The 24,752-nt window shown below is 41.8% G+C and overlaps 1 pseudogene across 1 annotated transcript; it reads right to left on the minus strand.

The window, feature by feature from the left end:
* Positions 1–1,125: 1,125 nt before the first annotated feature.
* Positions 1,126–23,430, minus strand: Gm12873 (predicted gene 12873; annotated as a pseudogene). The gene is made up of 5 exons (NR_165056.1): positions 23,268–23,430; positions 9,890–9,987; positions 9,180–9,295; positions 7,805–7,879; positions 1,126–1,425 (listed from the first exon to the last, which is right to left on the minus strand). The product of NR_165056.1 is annotated as a predicted gene 12873 (transcript).
* Between the last annotated feature and the right edge of the window lie 1,322 nt (positions 23,431–24,752).

A 24,752-nucleotide genomic window follows, 5' to 3' on the forward strand; every position in this document is an offset into this window, starting at 1 on the left:
TCCCTTACCTGTGGCCCTGGCTGTAGCAGACCTCCTGGGGGCCTTTGGACTGTGGGGTCCTCAGAAGAGCAGACACACTGATGGTCTGCCCAGGCAGTTAACCAATAATTCTAAGTTGAGGAAGAAGGTTTACATAGCATCACTTGTATACTTGAGGATCTTTTGGCTGAGGCAATCACATCTTGGGGGCTAGTACTTACCATCTGAATACATAGCAGGACCAGACTAACCCACTACAATCCAGAACAAACACCCTGCCATGACTAGCCCTGGATGAAAATCAAATCTCCCTTCCCCAGTTCCAACAGAAGGTGGAGTCTTTTCTTCCTTCCACAGAGTTTATTTTTTCTAAGTAAAGCACAGTGCAACCTTGTTGCCTCTGTGGACCTAATGTCTCACATGGGCATGCACTGAAACAAAAATGTTTAGTGGTTAAGACAGCTGCAGCCATGCACTATGTCCTGACTTCAATCCCCAGAACTGAGAATTTTGAGAAGCCATTAGGGCATCTGTTAGAGGAGAGACTTCCCTAGCCTTTCAGGAGACTGGGAATCCTTAAGTGTTGATTGAGCACAGAGCAGATGAGGCAGTCCCAAAGCTGTCTTTCAGACAAAAGACACCCATCAACTCACAGGTCACATGATGACCTCATGTTGGATATATGACTGGAATCCTCAAAAGACCTTTATACTTTCTGGGGCCAATAAGGGGGAGAAAACTGGGAGAGGAGTGAGGAGGATGGGAAAAGGAGGGTAGGAAGGAGAAAGGGGAGTAGGGAGGAAAGGAAGAAGAGAGGGAGAGAAAGGAAGAAGCTAAATGGGTTCATTAGGAGCAGTTGAAAGAGCAAGCCAAACTGGAGGAACAGGTCCTTGGCCCCAGGCATTCTGTAATACTCTATCCAGGAGACTGACAGAGGAAGGCTGTGTAGGAAAAATTAGAGAAGGTTCAGAGACAGGGTAGAATTAACTCAGGGACACCTCAGGCAGGATCCAAGTGTTAGCCATGGCTACCCTGCTGCTGCTCATGCTCCTTGGCTTACAAGTGGGTACCTTGTTCCAAGAACATGTTCTGAGATTGAGTACCATGTTAAGAAATCATGTGGAAAAAGAAGTCAGGAAACTGAACTTAACATGCAGACAGGTTTATTTCAGAGAATCTGAGAAGAGCTCACACTAAGCAAGCATGCTTCTCTTACAGACTAGGAACCTTTCCCAAGCTAGGAGGAGAAGAGAAGAAGGGGGGACTATGTGCATGAGCAGGAGACTAAGCTCTTCTTTGCAGACGGGTTTGGCATTTTGCAGTTAGATTGTGTCTCAAGAGTTCAAAGCAGGTACATAACACTGCTGTGTCCACAGTGATTGCACAAGCCATGTCTTCAGACCAACTGCTGGAGTTTAAGATAGCCAGAGAAATTTCTTCAGGTCTCTGCAAGAGCAGTTAAGAGCTATTAGCTACTGAGCTATCTCTCTAACCCACCCCATCCCAACCTCCAACCTCAGCCCTTGGGGTGTTTGGGGAAAAGGACGAAAGGTTTCATTATGTACTTCTGGCTGTCTTGGAAATCACTCTGTAGACCAGTCTGTCCTCAAGCTCAAAGACCTGTCTGCATATGCATCCCAAATAATAGAATTAAAGGTACATGGTACTACATCCAGGTTGTCCAGCTATTTTTTGAACCAATTTTGGTCAAACTCTTACATCAAGGGGTCCAGTCAATAGACTGTTTCTAAATCCAAGTTGGGTTCTTGGTTTTATTTTTTGACCAACTCTTTTTTTGTATCCCAGGCTAGCCTCAAATTCATTTTGTAGCCAAGTTGATTCTGAACTTCACACCCTTCCACCTGCCTCCATCTCCTGAGTGTTTAGATTAAAGGCATGTGCCAAATTAAATGTCTTCTTTTTAATAGACAAATAAGTATGGGTCACAATATGGGACTTCACTTTAAAATACTTTGACCCTGGGAAAAGAAGGTGACTGAGATAGAATCAGATTGAGTGTGCATGTGGGTGCCATAGCACATGTGTGGAGGTCAGAAACAACTCTCTAGAGTAAGTCTCTCCTTTTACCAGGGATCTGATGACCTAAGTCAGCTTGCCTGGCAACCATTTTTAATGCACTGAGCCATCTTATCAGATTGAAATTAACAAATGTTAATGAGGGATAAATATAAGAACAGAGATACTCTATTGTTCAATGCTTTTGCAAATATTTGTAATTTTCCCATAATAAACATTAAAGTAAACAACATATATATACATATATATGTATGTGTGTGTGTGTGTGTATAAAACTTCTGAGTGCATCTAACCCTGTTGTCATCTTAAATCAGACATGTATTTCCAATGGACTGACATACAGCTCTGTTTGCCATCTCAATGAGTATACTTACAAATGAACTCTACATCCTGTCTTCTCATACCAGAGTCAAACTGCCTGCCTAAACAAATGAACACACAACTTCTCTTCCTCCTCAGTGGCTCCCTGTCTCTGTAAATGACAATACAATTCAGCCAGTTGCTCATACTGATAACTTGAGTCATCATTGACTCCTCTATTTTCCCTATGACATTCTATCCACAAATACATCTGGAGTCTGACTCCTCTCGCCACCTTGCTGAGAGCAGACTTCCCTGCTGTTCTAACCTGAGCTGTTATAAAAGCCTTCTCACACAAAAAAAGCAATCATAAAGAGGGAGGGAGGGAGCGAGGAAGGGAGGGAGGGACTTGGGAGGAAAAGTGGATGGGGAGCGGGGAACCTGATATGGTATTGGATGAGGGAAAAGGACTGAAGGTGAGAGACTCACAAGACTCACAGGGAGGGACCTTTGATAAAATGTTCAACAGTAGGAAGAGGGAACTTATAGAGCCCACCTCCAGCAGGAAGACAGGACATCAAGTAAGTGATGGAGTTGCCATCCTACAGTCACACCTCTGACTCATAATTGTTCCTGTCTGAAAGAATTACAGGTATGGGAATGGAGAGGAGCCTGAGGAAAAGAAGGTCCAGTGACAAGCCCAAAGTGGGATCCAGGACAAAGGGAGGTCCCAAGGCCTGACACTATTACTGAGGCTATGGAGAGCTCATAAAAAGGGATCTATCCTGACTGCCCTCTGAAAGACCCAACAAGCAGCTGAAAGAGTCAGATGCAGATATTTGCACCCAACCAGTGGGCAGAAGTAGCTGACTCCTGTTGTTGAATTAGGGAAGGTTGAAAGAATTTGAGGAGAAGGACAATCCTGTAGAAGGACCAGCAGTCTTAATTAATCTGGACCCCTGAGATCTTTCAAACACTGGACCACCAAACAGATAGCATACACCAGCTAACATGAGGCCCCCAACACACATACAGTAGAGGACTTCCAGGTCTATGTTTATTCAGAGATGATGCACCTAACCCTCAAGAGACTGGAGGCTCCAGGGAGCTTAGAGGTCAGATGAGGCGGAGGGTGGAGGCATCTATGTGGAGATAGCTGTGGTGGGGAGAAAGTGTGAAATGTGGAGCAGTTGGAGGATGGGAGGGGAGGGAAGGAGAATGGAATATGGAATGTAAAAAATGAATTACAAATAAAATTAATTTGTTTTTAAAAAGCCTTCTCACTAGTCTCCTTGATTCTATCATTGTCCACTCCATAAGTATCCAGAGGAGTTTATTTGAGAACATCTCCTAGAGTATGTAGATGATACATCAGGTAAAGGTACCTGCTGCCAAGGCAGAAAACCTGGGTTCACTCCTTGAGTACTATATGGAAGAAAGACAGAAATGACTGCTAGTTATTAATAGTCTCCCAGCCAAAAAAAGCCCAGGACCAGACGGGTTTAGTGCAGAGTTCTATCAGACCTTCAAAGAAGATCTAATTCCAGTTCTGCACAAACTATTTCACAAAATAGAAGTAGAAGGTACTCTACCCAACTCATTTTATGAAGCCACTATTACTCTGATACCTAAACCACAGAAAGATTCAACAAAGATAGAGAACTTCAGACCAGTTTCTCTGAATATCGATGCAAAAATCCTCAATAAAATTCTTGCTAACCGAATCCAAGAACATATTAAAGCAATCATCCATCCTGACCAAGTAGGTTTTATTCCAGGAATGCAGATATGGTATAATATTCGAAAATCCATCAATGTAATCCATTATATAAACAAACTCAAAGACAAAAACCACATGATCATCTCGTTAGATGCAGAAAAAGCATTTGACAAGATTCAACACCCATTCATGATAAAAGTTTTGGAAAGATCAGGAATTCAAGGCCCATACCTAAACATGATAAAAGCAATCTACAGCAAACCAGTAGCCAACATCAAAGTAAATGGAGAGAAGCTGGAAGCAATCCCACTAAAATCAGGGACTAGACAAGGCTGCCCACTTTCTCCCTACCTTTTCAACATAGTACTTGAAGTATTAGCCAGAGCAATTCGACAACAAAAGGAGATCAAGGAAATACAAATTGGAAAAGAGGAAGTCAAAATATCACTTTTTGCAGATGATATGATAGTATATATAAGTGACCCTAAAAATTCTAACAAAGAACTCCTAAACCTGATAAGCAGCTTCGGTGAAGTAGCTGGATATAAAATAAACTCAAACAAGTCAATGGCCTTTCTCTATACAAAGAATAAACAGGCTGAGAAAGAAATTAGGGAAACAACACCCTTCTCAATAGTCACAAATAATATAAAATATCTTGGCGTGACTCTAACTAAGGAGGTGAAAGATCTGTATGATAAAAACTTAAGATCTCTGAAGAAAGAAATTAAAGAAGATCTCAGAAGATGGAAAGATCTCCCATGCTCATGGATTGGCAGGATCAACATTGTAAAAATGGCTATCTTGCCAAAAGCAATCTACAGATTCAATGCAATCCCCATCAAAATTCCAACTCAATTCTTCAACGAATTAGAAAGAGCAATTGGCAGATTCATCTGGAATAACAAAAAACCTAGGATAGCAAAAAGTCTTCTCAAGGATAAAAGAACCTCTGGTGGAATCACCATGCCTGACCTAAAGCTTTACTATAGAGCAATTGTGATAAAAACTGCAGGGTACTGGTATAGAAACAGACAAGCAGACCAATGGAATAGAATTGAAGACCCAGAAATGAACCCACACACCTATGGTCACTTGATCTTCGACAAGGGAGCTAAAAGCATCCAGTGGAAGAAAGACAGCATTTTCAACAAATGGTGCTGGCACAACTGGTTGTTAGCATGTAGAAGAATGCGAATCGATCCATACTTATCTCCTTGTACTAAGGTCAAATCTAAGTGGATCAAAGAACTTCACATAAAACCAGAGACACTGAAACTTATAGAGGAGAAAGTGGGGAAAAGCCTTGAAGATATGGGCACAGGGGAAAAATTCCTGAACAGAACAGCAATGGCATGTGCTGTAAGATCGAGAATTGACAAATGGGACCTAATGAAACTCCAAAGTTTCTGCAAGGCAAAAGACACCGTCAATAAGACAAAAAGACCACCAACAGATTGGGAAAGGATTTTTACCTATCCTAAATCAGATAGGGGGCTAATATCCAACATATATAAAGAACTCAAGAAGGTGGACTTCAGAAAATCGAACAACCCCATTAAAAAATGGGGCTCAGAACTGAACAAAGAATTCTCACCTGAGGAATACCGAATGGCAGAGAAGCACCTGAAAAAATGTTCAACATCCTTAATCATCAGGGAAATGCAAATCAAAACAACCCTGAGATTCCACCTCACACCAGTCAGAATGGCTAAGATCAAAAATTCAGGTGACAGCAGATGCTGGCGAGAATGTGGAGAAAGAGGAACACTCCTCCATTGTTGGTGGGATTGCAGGCTTGTACAACCACTCTGGAAATCAGTCTGGCGGTTCCTCAGAAAATTGGACATAGTACTACCGGAGGATCCAGCAATACCTCTCCTGGGCATTTATCCAGAAGATGCCCCGACTGGTAAGAAGGACACATGCTCCACTATGTTCATAGCAGCCTTATTTATAATAGCCAGAAGCTGGAAAGAACCCAGATGCCCCTCAACAGAGGAATGGATACAGAAAATGTGGTACATCTACACAATGGAGTACTACTCAGCTATTAAAAAGAATGAATTTATGAAATTCCTAGCCAAATGGATGGACCTGGAGAGCATCATCCTGAGTGAGGTAACACATTCGCAAAGGAACTCACACAATATGTACTCACTGATAAGTGGATATTAGCCCCAAACCTAGGATTCCCAAGATATAAGGTACAATTTGCTAAACACATGAAACTCAAGAAGAATGAAGACTGAAGTGTGGACACTATGCCCCTCCTTAGAATTGGGAACAAAACACCCATGGAAGGAGTTACAGAGACAAAGTTTGGAGCTGAGATGAAAGGATGGACCATGTAGAGACTGCCATATCCAGGGATCCACCCCATAATCAGCATCCAAACGCTGACACCATTGCATACCCTAGCAAGATTTTATTGAAAGAACCCAGATGTAGCTATCTCTTGTGAGACTATGCCGGGGCCTAGCAAACACAGAAGTGGATGCTCACAGTCACCTAATGGATGGATCACAGGGCTCCCAATGGAGGAGCTAGAGAAAGTAGCCAAGGAGCTAAAGGGATCTGCAACCCTATAGGTGGAACAACATTATGAACCAACCAGTACCCCGGAGCTCTTGACTCTAGCTGCATATGTATCAAAAGATGGCCTAATCGGCCATCACTGGAAAGAGAGGCCCATTGGACACGCAAACTTTGTATGCCCCAGTACAGGGGAACACCAGGGCCAAAAAGGGGGAGTGGGTGGGTAGGGGAGTGGGGGTGGGTGGGTATGGGGGACGTTTGGTATAGCATTGGAAATGTAAATGAGCTAAACGCCTAATAAAAAATGGAAAAAAAAAAAGAAATGACTGCTAAATCATCCTCTGACCTTCACAAGCACACAATGCCACATATGTAACCACACACAACAAACACATAAATGTAATGAAAATCAATTTTAGGAGCTGGAACTACGGTTTACTTTAGTGTGCATTGCTATTACAGAGGACCCAAGTTAGGATCCCCACAATCCACAGCAGTTGGTTCATGGATTTCTGTTGTCCTCCAGCTTCAGAGGATCTGACACTCTCTTCTAGCCTCCCTGGCACCTGCAGCACATGTACACACTCATGCACTGTTCATATACTACCTACCACGTGGTCGGAGCATTCTTACTTCCATGAAATCCTGTCAATTAATTTGGAGAGAGAGAGATGGCTACCTGATGATACTCCTCTGACACAGAGCTTTACAATCCCAAGAAACTTCCTACTCCCCCATTAGTGATGGATAGTTTGTTACACTACACACAATGAGAGCTGACAAGGGTGGGTGATTAGTGCACACATCAAACCACTAATGTTTTCCTTTGAATGAGTGGGTGCTGGATATGATCACACATGTTTATCCTAGCACTTGGACATCTAATGCAGGACCATTGCTAGATTCTGCAGCAAGACTAGGATACAAAGCAAGACTTATCTCAATTCGATAACAGAAAACCAAAATATCAGGTGGATACAGGTTAGAAACGTAAACAATGGCTATAAAGAAGAGAAAGTTGGGCTGGAGAAAAGATCAGCAGTTGAGAGCTGAGGTTCTTAAGTTAGTTAAGTTCTACAAGTCTTCAGTTTCATTCCCAGAACTGACTTGTCAGCTCACAGCTATAAGTTCAGTTCCAGAGAATCAGACATTCTCTTAGACATATAACACGAACAAAACCCATACTCATAAAGTAATAAAAACAAATTTTTTTTCAAAAGCAGAAGTTACCTTAAAATTTTTCTAGCAGAAACTGAGATAATGTCTCTCATGACAGGGATTGGGCATCTCTGAACCACTGACCTCCTGGAAAACACAAAGTTGCCTGTCAGCTCTGATGGTCAGACTAGAATGTTATCAACTGTCATACTATAGATTGAGCTGTTTTTAATATACCGTAGGTACCCAAGCCATAGAATTACAGGATACCCCTCCCCTAAGGCTGAATACAAGTCTAATTCCATAGAAAATAAATCAAGAGAGACTGGGGTTATGGCTCAGTCAGTGAAGTGCTTGTCATGCAAGCATAAGGAGCTGAGCCTGGATTACATGTTCCAATTTAAAAATAAAAATTAAAACTCCAGGCACAGCCACAATCTGGTAATAATAGCACTGGGGAGGTAGAGACAGGAGGGTCTCTGGGGATCATCAGTCAGCCAGTCTGGCTCAATAGCTCACTCAAGGTTCATGGAGAGGCATTCTTTATCATTCTCATTATACCGTCCTGCAAGCACAGTAAGTAAATAAATACAGCTTACATAGTATATAGTAGAAGGCTGGACAGATGGCTCAGTGGTTAAGAGGGCTTTCTGCTCTTGCATAGGACTCAAGTTCATTGACTAGCAACCATAATGGATAGCTAACAATCAACTTTAACTCCATCTTAAGGTAATCTGATGCTCTCCTCTGGCCTCTGTGAGCACTGCACTTACATGTGCTCAGACCAACTCTCCACCCCCATACACACATACACACATAATAAATAAACAAAAAAAATCTAAACATTTAAAGTACAAAGCAGTTGAAGAAGACACCAAACACTGACCTCCACACTAATATTAACACATGTACACAGAGTGAGTGAGGAGAGAGAGAGAGAGAGACAGAGAGACAGAGAGAGACAGAGAGAGAGAAGTGCATGCACGCACGCGAGCACACACACACACACAATAAATTAAGCTCCACAATGCTTCTTACAGGAACATCTTTTTTTTAATTTTTTATTAGATATTTTCTTCATTTATATTTCAAAGGCTATCCCGAAAGTCCCCTATACCCTCCTCTCACCCTGCTCCCCTACCCACCCACTCCCACTTCTTGGCCCTGGAGTTCCCCTGTATTGGGGCATATAAAGTTTGCAATACCAAGGGGCCTCTCTTCCCAGTGATGGCTAACTAGGCCATCTTCTGCTACATATGCAGCTAGAGACAAGAGCTCTGGGAGTATTGGTTAGGTCATATTGTTGTTCCACCGATAGGGTTGCAGGAACATCTTAAGGATAACGTCTTTGCATTGATATGGGAGGGTCTTTAATACAGTCCATGTATGTGAATAGAAGAAACAGCAATTCCTTGTAACTGTTAGCATGTCATAGAAGGATACTTACAGGAACCGGATTCCCTTGGAGAATGTAACAGAAATGTAGCCGTCCTGCAATCTAGGATCCTGAGCAAGAATCTGACACACTTGGGAAGTGGCATCCAGGGCTTGGTTCTCCAAATCCTAAAAAAATGATCAGTGAGAAATGAAAGGATGGGACTGTTGGTAACTGGAACTTCTCTCAGAGGGAACTGACTTAAGCTGTGGCTGGGGGTTGGAATGATATGTCCTCCGTTGGCTCAAGTATTTAACATGTGGTCCCTAGCTGGCAGTGATTTCTGGGAATGTTATGGGGAGGTTCAGCCTTGCTGGAAGAAATATATCACTGGGGTGGGACTGAAGGGTTCACAGGCTTGCCTCACTTCTAGTTTGCTCTCTTGCTTCATTCTTACAGATGAAGCTGTGCTCTCTTACCTTCTGCTATGCCTTTCTGCCATGATGAGCTCTTATTCCCCTTGGAGCCATAAGCCCATATAAATTGTACATAAGTTGCTTCTCATCATGTTTTTTATCACAGCAACAGAAAAGTAACTCAAAGGCTGAAACTCTCATATCTCCATGCCTGCAATCCTAACACTCAGGAGGTTGAGCTATTAAAAAAAAAAAAAAATCCTGCATCCCAAAACAAAATGAAACAAAACCAGTGGGGTTTTGCAAGGTGGAGCTTTCAAATAGCACTATCAAAGCCCTCAGCAACCCCCACAGCTGGCATCTTACCTTCATCATTTGCTTCCCAATCTCTAGTTGCAGGATGTAAACTCCAGGTACTGTCTTCTCCATAAGCGTTTTAAATTTAGTCGCGACTATGGTGTCTTCTAGCCAACAAAATTAATGATGGAAACACATGAATCAAATGTTACCTTTAAAAGATTTATTTAACTTATTATTTTGCTGTATTAGTATTTTTCCTACTTGTATGTCTGTGCATCTCTTGTGTGCTGTAAACACAGAGGCCAGAAGAGGATCTCGAGTCCTCAGGAAATGGAGCCACAAACAATTGTAAGCTTCCATGTGAGTGCTGATAACTGAACCCAGGTCCTCTAGGCTCCTAACCATAAAACTTTATCTATCCAACCATGAAAAAAAGCAATTTCTAAAATCTAACATTGCAACACAGTATAAAAGAAAGAGATGTTAATTTGGTATTTACACACTGAAGAAAATATTAAAAGTCCTTGGTTCTTGTAATTAAACCACTGTTTCTGTAAGACCATGAACTTTGTATATACAATAAAAGATCTGAAGTTCGTAACACACATGGGCCTGCAGTCTGAGCAGAGGGTCTGAGGCAGCATTTGTTGGTGTTCCTGATGGGACAGCACGGACAGTGCCCAGTGCAAGTGTTTGGTGTTGAGAAGGAAGGCTGCAGTGGAGTGGGAAATGCGCACACTGCCAGGACAATTTCATTTACTTAACCCTTGATTTTGAATTAATGTTTTTCCACTGTGTATTCAGAATAGTGTTGCCACATTTTTCTCAAGCTCCACATTCAGTTCGATGATCTGCCATATCTGGTTGTATACCACAGTAAATGTAGCTGGAACCTAGTAGATGAGGCCACCCTTCAGAATAAAGGACAATATTGTGAAACATATGTCTGAGGTCAATGTCCAAAATATGTTTAAAAAAAAAAACCTACAATATAGCAAGACAAACAGTATAATTAAGAAATGATGTGTGTGTGTGGCGGTGGCAGGTAGGTAGGTAGGTAGGTAGGTAGGTAGATACGTAGATAGGTAGGTAGGTACACTGAAGAGATGTTTAACTGGTTAATAGTATGTATTGCTTCTTCAGAGAACCCAAATCCCAACACTAAGGTCAGGTGACAGACACTCACCTGTAACACTGACTCTTGGGGTTCAACTTTCTTCTAGCCTCTAGGGGTACATGCACACAACAAAATCACACAAATACATATACATAAATGAATTTTAATTTTTTTCAGTTTCATTTTATGTGTGCGAATGTTTTGTCTGCAATTATATATATGTACTACCTGTGTGCCAGGTGCCTGAAGAGTAAAGGAAATGGCGCTGAATCCTTTGGAGCTTAAGGAACCAGCCATTATGAGCCCGCATGTGAGTGCTAAGATCCCAACCTGGACCCTCTGCAAGAGCATCTAATACACTTAAACACTCAGCCATCTTTCTAGACTCAGTTAAAAAATAATAATTTTTTTAAATGCAATCTTGCATGATGGTGGGTGCCTTTATTCCAACATTGTGAAGCCAGAGGCAGGGAATTCTCTGTGGATTCAAGTCCAAATAATAAATAAATGGATAAATAAATAGGGCTAAAATAATGGTTCATCAGTTAAAAGCAAGGAATGTTCTTCACAGCACTGACATGGTGGCACATAGTTGTCTATAACTTCAATTCCAGGGTATCTATCCCCCTCCTCTGGCATCTGTGGGTACTGCATGCATGTGGTGCACAGACGAAAGCAGACAAAACACTCATGCACATAAAACAATGAAATTAGTAAATCTCAATATAACACCAAAATTAATAAATAAAATCATTTTAATGGGAAAGAAAAAAAGAGACATGTCTACAAGAAGACAGGAAATGTCCAACAGCACCATTGGTCTTTACTGAAATGCAAGGTAAAATAGCAACGTTCTGACTCAAACCTAGACAGACTTTGAGGACATGGAGAAATAAGAACACTTATGCCCTACTGGTGGACAAGCAGCAATGCAACCCCTGTGGAAAAGTATAGCAGTGAATTTTTAAAAATTAAGTATGAAATTAAATTAGCAGATGATTCCACAATTCCACTCCTAACTTTACACACAAGAAAAATGAAAACATTCGCCCTATAAAACCTGACACGAATGTCTATAAGTAGTATTCTTGGTAATAGCAGAAGGTTAAAAAAAAAAAGCCAAATGTCCATTACTGGATAAATAATCTGTAGTTCATTCCTACAATAGAATACTACTAGTCACACATAGGAATAAAGTACTGGGAGATGCTAAAACCTGGATGAACCTCAAAGCGTATTCTGTAAAATAACCCTAAACAAAACATGTAAATTATGTAATCTCTTTTATCTGTTGTGTCCAGAATTAGACACACCACAAGTATAAAAAATATCCTAGAGGTTATTAGAAATGAGAGGAGAGCTTTTTTTTCTTTTTTCTTTTTTCTTTTTTCTTTCTTTTTTTTTTTTTTTTTTTTTTGTTGCGGGCAGTCTGCAGGTGAGAGTGTGGACTACAGAGCCTAGCAGCTTCTGGGACAGGCAAGAGCCACAGAGCTCCTGAGGCAGTGCTATTTTTGGCTCCAGACAACCGGCCACCTTCGGGGCCAGAGGGCAGGTGTCCACCCGGCCCGGGAGGCTTCTGCCTCAAGTTCCGCAGAAGCCACCTTTGTCCGGGACTCCATGGGGGGCAGTCTTCAGGTGAGAGTGTGGACTACAGAGGCTAGCAGCTTCTGGGACAGGCAAGAGCCACAGAGCTTCTGAGGCGGTGCTATTTTCAGCTCCAGACAACCGGCCACCTTCCTGGCCAGAGGGCAGGTGTCCACCCAGCCTGGGAGGCCTTTGCCTCAGGATCCGCGGGAGCCATCTTGGTTTCAGGACTCCGCGGAAAGTAGTCTACACAGGTGAGAGTGTGGACTACTGAAACAACGGCTTCTGTGACAGGCCAAAGCAACACAGCTTCTCGGAAAGATCCTATTTTGGGCCTTCATCTTCGGCCAGGAGGAAGTCCAAACACCAGATAACTGTGCACCTTCCCTGAAAGAGGAGAGCTTGCCTGAAGAGACTGCTCTGACCACTGAAACTCAGAAAAGAGAGCTAGTCTCCCAGGTCTGCTGGTAGAGGGTAACAAAATCACCAGAGGAACAATCTCTAAACAGAGACAACTATAACAACTAACGCCAGAGATTACCAGATGGCGAAAGGTAAACGTAAGAATCTTACCAACAGAAACCAGGACCACTCACCATCATCAGAACCCAGCACTCCCACTTCGCCCAGTCCAGGGCACCCCAACACACCCGAAAAGCTAGACCTGGATTTAAAAGCATATCTCATGATGATGGTAGAGGACATCAAGAAGGACTTTAATAACTCACTTAAAGGAATACAGGAAAGCACTGCTAAAGAGTTACAAGTCCTTAAAGAAAAACAAGAAAACACAACCAAACAGGTAGAAGTCCTTATAGAAAAACAGGAAAACACATCCAAACAGGTGATGGAAATGAACAAAACCATACTAGACCTAAAAAGGGAAGTAGACACAATAAAGAAAACCCAAAGTGAGGCAACGCTGGAGATAGAAACCCTAGGAAAGAAATCTGGAACCATAGACGCAAGCATCAGCAACAGGATACAAGAGATGGAAGAGAGAATCTTAGGTGCAGAAGATTCCATAGAGAACATCGGCACAACAATCAAAGAAAATGGGGTTGGGGATTTAGCTCAGTGGTAGAGCGCTTGCCTAGCAAGCACAAGGCCCTGGGTTCGGTCCTCAGCTCTGGAAAAAAAAAAAAAAAAAAGACAAAACAATCAAAGAACATGGAAAATGCAAAAAGATCCTAACTCAAAACATCCAGGATATCCAGGACACAATGAGAAGACCAAACCTACGAATAATAGGAGTGGATGAGAATGAAGATTTTCAACTCAAAGGACCAGCAAATATCTTCAACAAAATAATAGAAGAAAACTTCCCAAATCTAAAGAAAGAGATGCCCATGAACATACAAGAAGCCTACAGAACTCCAAATAGACTGGACCATAAAAGAAATTCCTCCCGACACATAATAATCAGAACAACAAATGCACTAAATAAAGATAGAATACTAAAAGCAGTAAGGGGAAAAGGTCAAGTAACACATAAAGGCAAGCCTATCAGAATTACACCAGGTTTTTCACCAGAGACTATGAAAGCCAGAAGAGCCTGGACAGATGTTATACAGACACTAAGAGAACACAAATTCCAGCCCAGGCTACTATACCCAGCCAAACTCTCAATTACCATACATGGAGAAAACAAAGTATTCCACGACAAAACCAAATTCACACATTATCTTTCCACGAATCCAGCCCTTCAAAGGATAGTAACAGAAAAAAAACAGTACAAGGACAGAAACCACGCCCTAGAAAAAGCAAGAAGATAATCCTTCAACAAACCTAAAAGAAGACAGCCACAAGAACAGAATGCCAACTTTAACAACAAAAATAACGGGAAGCAACAATTACTTTTTCTTAATATCTCTGAATATCAATGGACTCAACTCCCCAATAAAAAGATATAGACTAACAAACTGGCTACACAAACAAGACCCAACATTTTGCTGCCTAAGGAAACTATTCTCAGGGAAAAAGACAGACACTACCTCAGAGTAAAAGGCTGGAAAACAAATTTCCAAGCAAATGGTGTGAAGAAACAAGCTGGAGTAGCCATTCTAATATCTAACAAAATCGACTTCCAACCCAAAGTAATCAAAAAAGACAAGGAGGGGCACTTCATACTCATCAAAGGTAAAATCTCCCAAAAGGAACTCTCAATTCTGAATATCTATGCTCCAAATACAAGGGCAGCCACATTCATTAAAGAAACTTTAGTAAAACTCAAAGCACACATTGCACCTCACACAATAATAGTGGGAGACTTCAACACACCACTTTCACCAATGGACAGATCATGGAAACAGAAACTAAACAGGGACACAGTGAAACTAACAGAAGTGATGAAACAAAAGGACTTAACAGATATCTACAGAACATTTTATCCTAAAACAAAAGGATATATCTTCTTCTCAGCACCTCATGGTAACTTCTCCAAAATTGACCACATAATAGGTCACAAAACAAGCCTCAACATATACAAAAATATTGAAATACTCTCATGCATCCTATCAGATCACCATGGACGAAGGCTGATCTTCAATAACAAAATAAATAATAGAAAGCAAACATTCACGTGGAAACTGAACAACACTCTTCTCAATGATACCTTGGTCAAGGAAGGAATAAAGAAAGAAATTAAGGACTTTTTGGAGTTTAATGAAAAAGAAGCCACAACATACCCAAACTTATGGGACACAATGAAAGTATTTCTAAGAGGAAAACTCATAGCTCTGAGTGCCTCCAAAAAGAAACTAGAGAGAGCACACATTAGCAGCTTGACAACACACCTAAAAGCTCTAGAACAAAAGGAAGCAAATTCACCCAAGAGGAGCAGAAGGCAGGAAATAATCAAACTCAGGGGTGAAATCAACCAAGTGGAAACAAGAAGAACTATTCAAAGAATCAACCAATCAAGGAGCTGGTTCTTTGAGAAAATCAACAAGATAGACAAACCCTTAGCCAGACTCACTAGAGGTCACAGGGAAAGCATCCTAATTAACAAAATCAGAAATGAAAAGGGAAACATAACAACAGATCCTGAAGATCCTTCTACAAAAGGCTATACTCAACAAAACTGGAAAACCTGGATGAAAAGGGAAACATAACAACAGATCCTGAAGAAATCCATAACACCATCAGATCCTTCTACAAAAGGCTATACTCAACAAAACTGGAAAACCTGGATGAAATGGACAAGTTTCTAGACAGATACCAGGTACCAAAGTTAAATCAAGATCAGGTTAATAATCTAAACAGTCCTATATCCCCTAAAGAAATAGAAGCAGTCATTAATAGTCTCCCAAGCAAAAACAGGCCAGGACCAGATGAGTTTAGTGCAGAGTTCCCTCAGACCTTCAAAGAAAATCTAATCCCAGTTCTTCACAAACTATTCCACAAAATAAATACAGAAGGTACTCTACCCAACTCATTCTATGAAGCCACAATTACTCTGATACCTAAACCACAAAAAGACCCAACAAAGATAGAGAACTTCAGACCAATTTCCCTTATGAATATGGATGCAAAAATCCTCAAGAAAGTTCTTGCTAACCGAATCCAAGAACACATCAAAACAATCATCCATCCTGACCAAGTAGGTTTCATCCCAGGGATGCAGGGATGGTTCAGTATACAGAAATCCATCAACGTAATCCAGTAAATAAACAAACTCAAAGACAAAAACCACATGATCATATCGTTAAATGCAGAAAAAGCATTTGACAAAATCCAACACCCATTCATGATAAAGGTCTTGGAAAGATCGGGAATTCAAGGCCCATACCTAAACATGATAAAAGCAATCTACAGCAAACCAGTAGCCAACATCAAAGTAAATGGTGAGAAGCTGGAAGAAATCCCACTAAAATCAGGGACTAGACAAGGCTGTCCACTCTCTCCCTACCTACTCAACATTGTACTTGAAGTCCTACCCAGAGCAATTGGACAACAAAAGGAGATCAAGGGGATACAAATTGGAAAGGAAGAAGTCAAAATATCACTTTTTGCAGATGATATGATAGTATATATAATTGACCCTAAAAATTCCACCAGAGAACTCCTAAGCCTTATAAACAGCTTCAATCAAGTAGCTGGATATAAAATTAACTCAAACAAGTCAATGGCCTTTCTGTACACAAAGGATAAACTGGCTGAGAAAGAAATTAGGGAAACAACACCCTTCTCAATAGTCACAAATAATATAAAATACCTTGGCGTGACTCTAAATAAGGAAGTGAAAGATCTGTATGATAAGAACTTCAAGTCTCTGAAGAAAGAAATTAAAGAAGATCTCAGAAGATGGAAAGATCTCCCATGCTCATGGATTGGCAGGATCAATATAGTAAAAATGGCTATCTTGCCAAAAGCAATCTACAGATTCAATGCAATCTCCATCAAAATTCCAACTCAATTCTTCAACGAATTAGAAAGGGCAATTGGCAGATTCATCTGGAATAACAAAAAACCTAGAATAGTAAAAACTCTTCTCAAGGATAAAAGAACCTCTGGTGGAATCACCATGCCTGACCTAAAGCTTTACTACAGAGCAATTGTGATAAAAACTGCATGGTACTGGTATAGTGACAGACAAGTAGACTAATGGAACAGAATTGAAGACCCAGAGATGAACCCACACACCTATGGTCACTTGATCTTTGACAAGGGAGCTAAAACCATCCAGTGGAAAAAAGACAGCATTTTCAACAAATGGTGCTGGCACAACTGGCGGTTATCATGTAGAAGAATGAGAATTGGTCCATTCCTATCTCCTTGTACTAAGGTCAAATATAAGTGGATTAAGGAACTCCACATAAAACCAGAGACACTGAAACTTATAGAGGAGAAAGTAGGGAAAAGCCTCAAAGATATGGGTACAGGGGAAAAATTCCTGAATAGAACAGCAATGGCTTGTGCTGTAAGATCGAAAATCGATAAATGGGACCTCATGAAACTGCAAAGCTTCTGTAAGGCAAAAGAGACTGTCAATAAGACAAAAAGACCACCAACAGATTGGGAAAGGATCTTTACCTATCCCAAATTGGATAGGGGGCTAATATCCAATATATATAAAGAACTCAAGAAGGTGGGCTCCAGAAAATCGAATAACCCCATTAAAAAATGGGGCTCAGAGCTGAACAAAGAATTCTCACCTGAGGAATACCCAATGGCAGAGAAGCACCTGAAAAAAAATGTTCAACATCCTTAATCATCAGGGAAATGCAAATCAAAACAACCCTGAAATTCCACCTCACACCAGTCAGAATGGCTAAGATCAAAAATTCAGGTGACAGCAGATGCTGGCAAGGATGTGGAGAAAATGGAACACTCCTCCATTGTTGGTGGGATTGCATGCTTGTACAACCACTCTGGAAATCAGTCTGGCGGTTCCTCAGAAAATTCTATATAGTACTACCAGAGGATCCCACAATACCTCTCCTGGGCATATATCCAGAAGATGTCCCAACCGGTAAGAAGGACACATGCTCCACTATGTTCATAGCACCCTTATTTATAATAGCCAGAAGCTTGAAAGAACCCAGATGCCCCTCAACAGAGGAATGGATACAGAAAATGTGGTACATTTACACAAAGGAGTACTACTCAGCTATTAAAAAGAATGAATTTATGAAATTCCTAGGCAAATGGATGGACCTGGAGGGCATCATCCTGAGTGAGGTAACCCAATCACAAAGGAACTCGCACAATATGTACTCACTGATAAGTGGATATTAGCCCAGAAACTTAGGATATACAAGATATAAGATACAATTTGCTAAACGCATGAAACTCAAGAAGAACGAAGACCAAAGTGTGGACACTTTGCCCCTTCCTAGAAATGGGAACCAAACACCCATGGAAGGAGTTACAGAGACAAAATTTGTAGCTGTGATGAAAGGATTGACCATCTAGTGATTGCCATATGCAGGGATCCATCCCATAATCAGCTTCCAAACACTGACACCATTGCATACACTACCAAGATTTTGCTGTAAGTACCCAGATATAGCTGTCTCTTGTGAGACTATGCCAGGGTCTAGCAAACACAGAAGTAGATGCTCACAGTCAGCTATTAGATGGACCACAGGGCCCCCAATGGAGGAGCTAGAGAAAGTACCCAAGGAGCTAAATGGATCTGCAACCCTATAGGTGGAACAACAATATGAACTAACCAGTACCCCGGAGCTCTTGTCTCTAGCTGCATATGTATCAAAAGATGGCCTAGTCAGCCATCACTGGAAAGAGAGGCCCATTGGACTTGCAAACTTTATATGCCCCAGTACAGGGGAACGCCAGGGCCAAAAAGGGGGAGTGGGTGGGTAGGGGGTTGGGGGGTGGGTATGGGGAACTTTTGGGATAGCATTGGAAATGTAAACGAGGAAAATACCTAATTAAAAAAAAGAAATGAGAGGAGAGGGAAGGAAACAACTTAAATCGTATGACAGTTTTCCCAAACTAGAGAAACTAGAGAGAAGCTGTGAATACCTCAGCTTGTGAACAGGCTCAATGCCCCCAATTGTGCACTGAAAACAGTGACCCTGAGGTAACATGAACTTCACCTCAATAGTAACAGACAAAAGAGCACTCCTTGCTCAGCTGTCAGAAGGTCACATGGGGCTAGAGAATAACCCCACTGATAAATATTTGCCTAGCATGCACCAAGCCTCATGACTGTATAACCTACACTGGAGGTGCACAAATATGGTACCAGCACTTGGAAGACAGGGGGAGAAGGATTAGAAGTTCAAGGTTACTCTTCACTTCTTAGCAAATTAAAAAAAGGGGGGAGCAGGTGTGATGACACAAATCTATAATGTCATCACTGGAAACTGAAGCAGGAGGGCAGGAGGATTATATCGGGAGGAGGTACATGAAGTGCCTGAGGCACACACAGGCAAAGGCTAGAAATGAAAAACAAGATCTCCTGATTTTTCAGATCCTGTGACACTTAGCAAACAACTAGAGCTTAAAGAGCCTGCACCACAAAGGTCCAGCCTCGTGGAGCTCAAATGCTGTTACATGAGTCACTGCTTAACAAATAGTGAGCTGCCCGCTCTGTCTGCTCAAAAAGCACACAAATTGCAAAACGAAGCAAGGCCAGATAACTTCTCTTAACTGTGTTACAAGTGCCCCACTCCTGCTGGGATGTGGTTCTCTGTCTTTAAAAATAAGCCTCTGTGTTTCCATACATAGTGTCTATTCTTCATCAAAACTTTCATGTCAGTTCTGGTCTGGTGAATTCTTTTACTTCTGCACGACAAACTGACCATTCCCAGCACAAACCAATCTGGTGAGTGGCAGCCTGAGTGCTACAGAGGGGAGCATCCATCTCACATCCTCTTTGAGCCTGACTTTAGTAGTCCTGGGATCTGAAGCAGCCTCGTAAGAGCTGTCTATATTCACTGCCTCTAATTCTTCTCTGTGGTTTCTTTAAGCCACTCAATAGTATCAGCCTCAAACTGTTCTGTTAAAATGGACACCAGTCTTCACTTGGCTAATTCCAGTAATCAATTCCTAGGCTGCTTATAACCGACCTATGCACATATGGTCTGATGACCTGCTATCTTCATTTTATGGTGGTGGTGTGATTTGTTGTTGCTGTTGTTGTTGTTGTTGTTGTTGTTGTTGTTGTGTTGTTTTGTTGTTAGTTTTGGAGGTGGGTTATCACTCAGTACTGTGCAGGAACTCCCTAAAATGTCATTAGTGACTAGATAGTCCACCTTTGCTGTGAACTTTCAGGCGACTACCATCCTCCACATCCCCCGTCTTGGGAGAGTAGGTGTGAGCCATCAGACTTGACTTGTTTCCTTCTTCAGGGAACATTTTCTTCAGTGGCTTCCAGGACACTGAGCTCTCCTGACCTCCCTCCACCCATCAGGAAGCTCCTCACTGTCTCTGTCCTGGGTTGTTTCCTGGTTGACCACTCCTCCTCCAGAAGCTGAGGTGTCCCTACTCCTGGCACATTCACTCCTGGGATGATTTCACCCTGCGACAGGACTTTAAATTAGCCAGAGGCCAATGGATCTGAACTAAAGTCCCCACCTGTGCAAACACCTCTATAACACTGTCCAGTTGTCTGAAAAGGGAATCAGATTGACTGATTCATAAGCTGGGTGTGCCATCTCATGTACACCAGAGGTGGGACAAAGGGATCCTGTGTTCACATCAGCCTGGACTGCACACCAGTGAGCCTGGCTTTGAAACAAAGTGCCCCTCACCCAGAAAATAAAATGATCTCAGCATAGTGGTACACTTTCTTTAACCCCACAACTTGGAAAGCAGAAGAAGATCAAGAGTCCAAGGTTATCTTTAGAACCCTGGACTAATAGTTCCTGTAATGCCAGCACTCAGAAGGTGAAAGCACTAGGGATTTGAGGCTAGCCTGGACTACATAATGAGCTCCAAGACAGCCTTGGCTACACAGTGAAACCCTGTCTTAAAATAAAATAACAAATTCAAATAAAATAGACAGAAAAAGGGGGAAAGGACATTCTTGGCCATATATCAAGGACAACCTATGCTACATGAAACACTATCTTCAAAAATCAAGTTAGCCAGGCATAGTAGCATATGATTTTAAACCCAACACTTGGGAGGTAATAGTTCAAGGGAATCCTTGGCTACATAGAAAATTCTAGGTTGCCATGGACTATATGGGATTAAGAAGGCAGGAAGCAAGGCTGGCATGGTGCTACAGTGGATAAAGACTTGGCTGCCAAGTATAATATCCTGAGTTCAATCCCTGGGATCCACATGTGAAAAACAAAAAATTGACTCCCCAAAAATGTCCTCTGATCTCTACATGTGCTGATCTGTGTGTGTGCGTGCACACACCCCTCAGATGTGCTCACCCTCCAAGCTAGTCCATCTTGATTAAAACAACTTCACTTTCTAATTGTCCAAGCAAACAGCTATGGTATTATCTCTGCCCCCTTCATCTCTCTGAGCATATCTAATTCCTTGATACCACCCTTAAGTATGTCAAAGTTCTACCAAACTTCATGACACCACACAGCTGTCACCATACAGCTCTGAGCCATAGGGAGGTTTAAGGTCTACACTATCCCCCTGTGACATTTACAATCTATTCTCAACACAGCAACTACAACAGAAACAAGGACAGTGTGAGAAAACTGACAGGTTCTCATGCCTATAACTCATAAATTCTGATTCTACACCGTCTCTCTCCTCCATTTCTGAGGTTCCTGGAATGTGCCTGGCCCTGATCCCTCTTCACCTATCATGGGAGAAAAGAAAAGCAACAGACTAGCTACAGGGAGTCTCCAGGACAAACAGGCCACTGAGTTAAATCTTACGTGGGGAATCTCCTTGAGAAGATTCTTGAAGAAATTAATCTTGACAGCTAATAAATCTGAGCCCATCAAGAAACATGAGAAAATGCCTTTTGTTGTCTCTGTTGACAAACATTGGACATTCCTGGTCTTGCAAATTTTATATGCCCCAGTACAGGGGAACACTAAGGCCAAGAAGTGGGAGTGGGTGGGTAGGGGAGCAGGGCAGGGGGAGAGTATAGGGGACTTTTGGGATAGCATTTGAAATGTAAATGAATAAAATATCTAATAAATTTTTTTTAATTTTTGTTATACATAAGTACACTGTAGTTATCTTCAGACGCACCAGAAGAGGGTATCAGATCTCATTACGGGTGGATAAGCTCAAAGACACAGCTTTTGTTTCAGTAACCACTGGAAGGGTCTGCATGGCCATCTAGTGTCACAAATAGAACAATCCTTACATTTAATTTTAATTAGAACTGTATATAATAGGATCTCCTCATGTAGCTCTGGCTGACCTGGAACTCAAAGTGAAGATCAGGCAGGCCTCAATTTTACAGAGACCATCCTATCTCTGACTCCTTTGTGATGGGGAAATACTTTCCTAAACTAGCTCTCTATAGGCACTGGATACCACAATGGGCTTAGAACAATTCTTTACAAATAAAAGGAGGCACATTCTGCTACTCATTTCCTCACAAGTTCCTAGTCCAATTCCAAGTCTGACACTAGTCTTAAAAGCCTGAATATATGTGTTTACCCTCTTTTCCCTTGCTCCCTCTGAACCTACACTGATCTACACACTGATACACCAAGTTTAGGGCCTTTGCATCTGCTGTTCCTTTGACCACACATCCATATGGCATCTTTCCTCGTCCACTTCAGTTGTCACTCTTAGGTGAATCCTGACCTAACCTTGCTCAGTAGAAGCACAAGCTCACACCTCAGGCTCTATCTTCTTCCAGGCTTTATGCCTGTCTTCACTGCACCCCTGACCATTTGACAAGTTTCCCGTATTTCTTTATAATATGTTTCCCCCACTGGGAAGCAAGTTCCAGAAGGATGAAGAATGCTTCATGCTCAGGTATAGCAGCTGCTCTGTGGTAACTGAATGAAGGACATTCAGGTGCCTAGTAGATCTCTATTCAGTTGTGAAGGAATGAAAGCCTGAGTGTACTTCCCAGCTCTGCAGGGACAGGCTGGTCTGACTGTGAGGTATTCCAGGCTGATACCACAGCTGCTAGAATTTTAACAAAGATAGCATGACCCCTGCAGTACACAGTTCTCCCTGAGTGTTCACCAGAGACACCTGATTGCATTCCCAACAGTGCAGAGCAGATTCCAAATCCCAAATCCTGTCCCTTCCATCTTTGGCTTTGCAGATGTGAATCCACAACAAAAGGAAGAAGGTCACCTGCCCTGTGACCATCTACTCTTCACTTACCTATCTCACTCCAGATCACCAGAGGTATGGGGTCTGATTTTGACTCAAGGTCCGAAAGCTCTGGATTCTGGGCATCACAGCACCAGGACAGAAGACAGACAGACAGGAGCCACAGGGAGCAAGATAACACCATCTTAGCTCAGTGACACCAACAATTGCTTGTGTCCCTGGCTGGCAATCAGGGTGCCTTGCAGGGACACAGGTGACCACGCCCCTTCAGGGCGGGTGCCATGAGCATTCCCCACAGCAAAACCAATTTGACAGGTATTTATTTTGTGCTTACAACAGACCAGAAGCTGCTCTTCTGTCCTTTAGGGACTCTTATACAATGCTTCCATTCTATATATAAAAATATCAATGTGACTATTTTAGGATCCTCAAGGAATTGAACTGTGCCTCTTTCTCTTAGTTGTGTCTTAGCAGAGAAGAGCTGTCTGAATGATTTTAGATCTTAGTTAGTTTGTACCCCTCCAAACAGAAGAACTAAAATTTTGCCCCAGCACCCATATCCCTTTCATCCAAGGTAATCCTTACCACAAGAGATGCTACATTGGCATCATTTGAAATCTTCCTTAAAAACAGCTCCTGGAACTCTACTCCAAACAATCATATTGTATCCTTATTTTTTGCATAGTTGAGGAGTTATATATTTTCAAACTCATGTTTTTAGAGTGTTTTCCCACAGCCTTAAGGGCTGTCCTGAAGGTCCCAGCATTTACCATTTTGCTGAGACAGAGCCACATCCTCAACTCCTGCTGTTTCTATTATCGCAAAGTCATTAACATTAACAGGGAGGCCATTGCTCAGAAGGAAAGAGTCCTCCACTGCTAGTGGGTTCAGAAAATATGTACATTATTACACAAACAAACCTTTTGCCCACAGCAGCCATCAACACTCATGGAGGCTTACACTTGGGCCCTGTCTAGGGGGCAGAACCTTGTCACTCTTTCCCCACCAAGGCAGACAGATCTCTGAATTCTTTTGTAACATTAAGAAAAATAATGTATGCTTGTTGTCTTCTAAGAATCATAGGGTTGAGATTATGGGACGTTGATTCATAAGATAATCAAAAGGAAAACCTGAAGTAAATGGATGGATTGATATGTAAAGTAAAAGACTAGACCTGTGTTCTGCAGAAGATGAGCTATCCAGAGAATTTTTAGGATAAAAAGAGAGAACTGCTTGGAGCAGAGAGAGAGAGAAAGAGAGAGAAGCATGAAAGCATGACATAGACAGAGAGACCTTTTAGACTAGTAAGCAAGCAGAATATAGACAGAAAAATCTCCGGATAGTAAACATAACATAGAAAGAAACAGACTGGAAAAGCTGTATTAAGCAGAACACAGGTTATCAGCTTGGATCCATGATTTGACTTTTAGTCATTCTTTTGTTTCTCCCAGATAACCCTTCTCTCAGAACCCCTCTCCAAGCCAACACTGGTCCCTGGCACAGACCTATAGGACCTAGGTTTCACAGATTCTAGAA

The sequence above is a fragment of the Mus musculus genome, chromosome 4 (genome assembly GCF_000001635.26).
Source record: "Mus musculus strain C57BL/6J chromosome 4, GRCm38.p6 C57BL/6J".
In the NCBI taxonomy this organism is placed as follows: domain Eukaryota; kingdom Metazoa; phylum Chordata; class Mammalia; order Rodentia; family Muridae; genus Mus; species Mus musculus.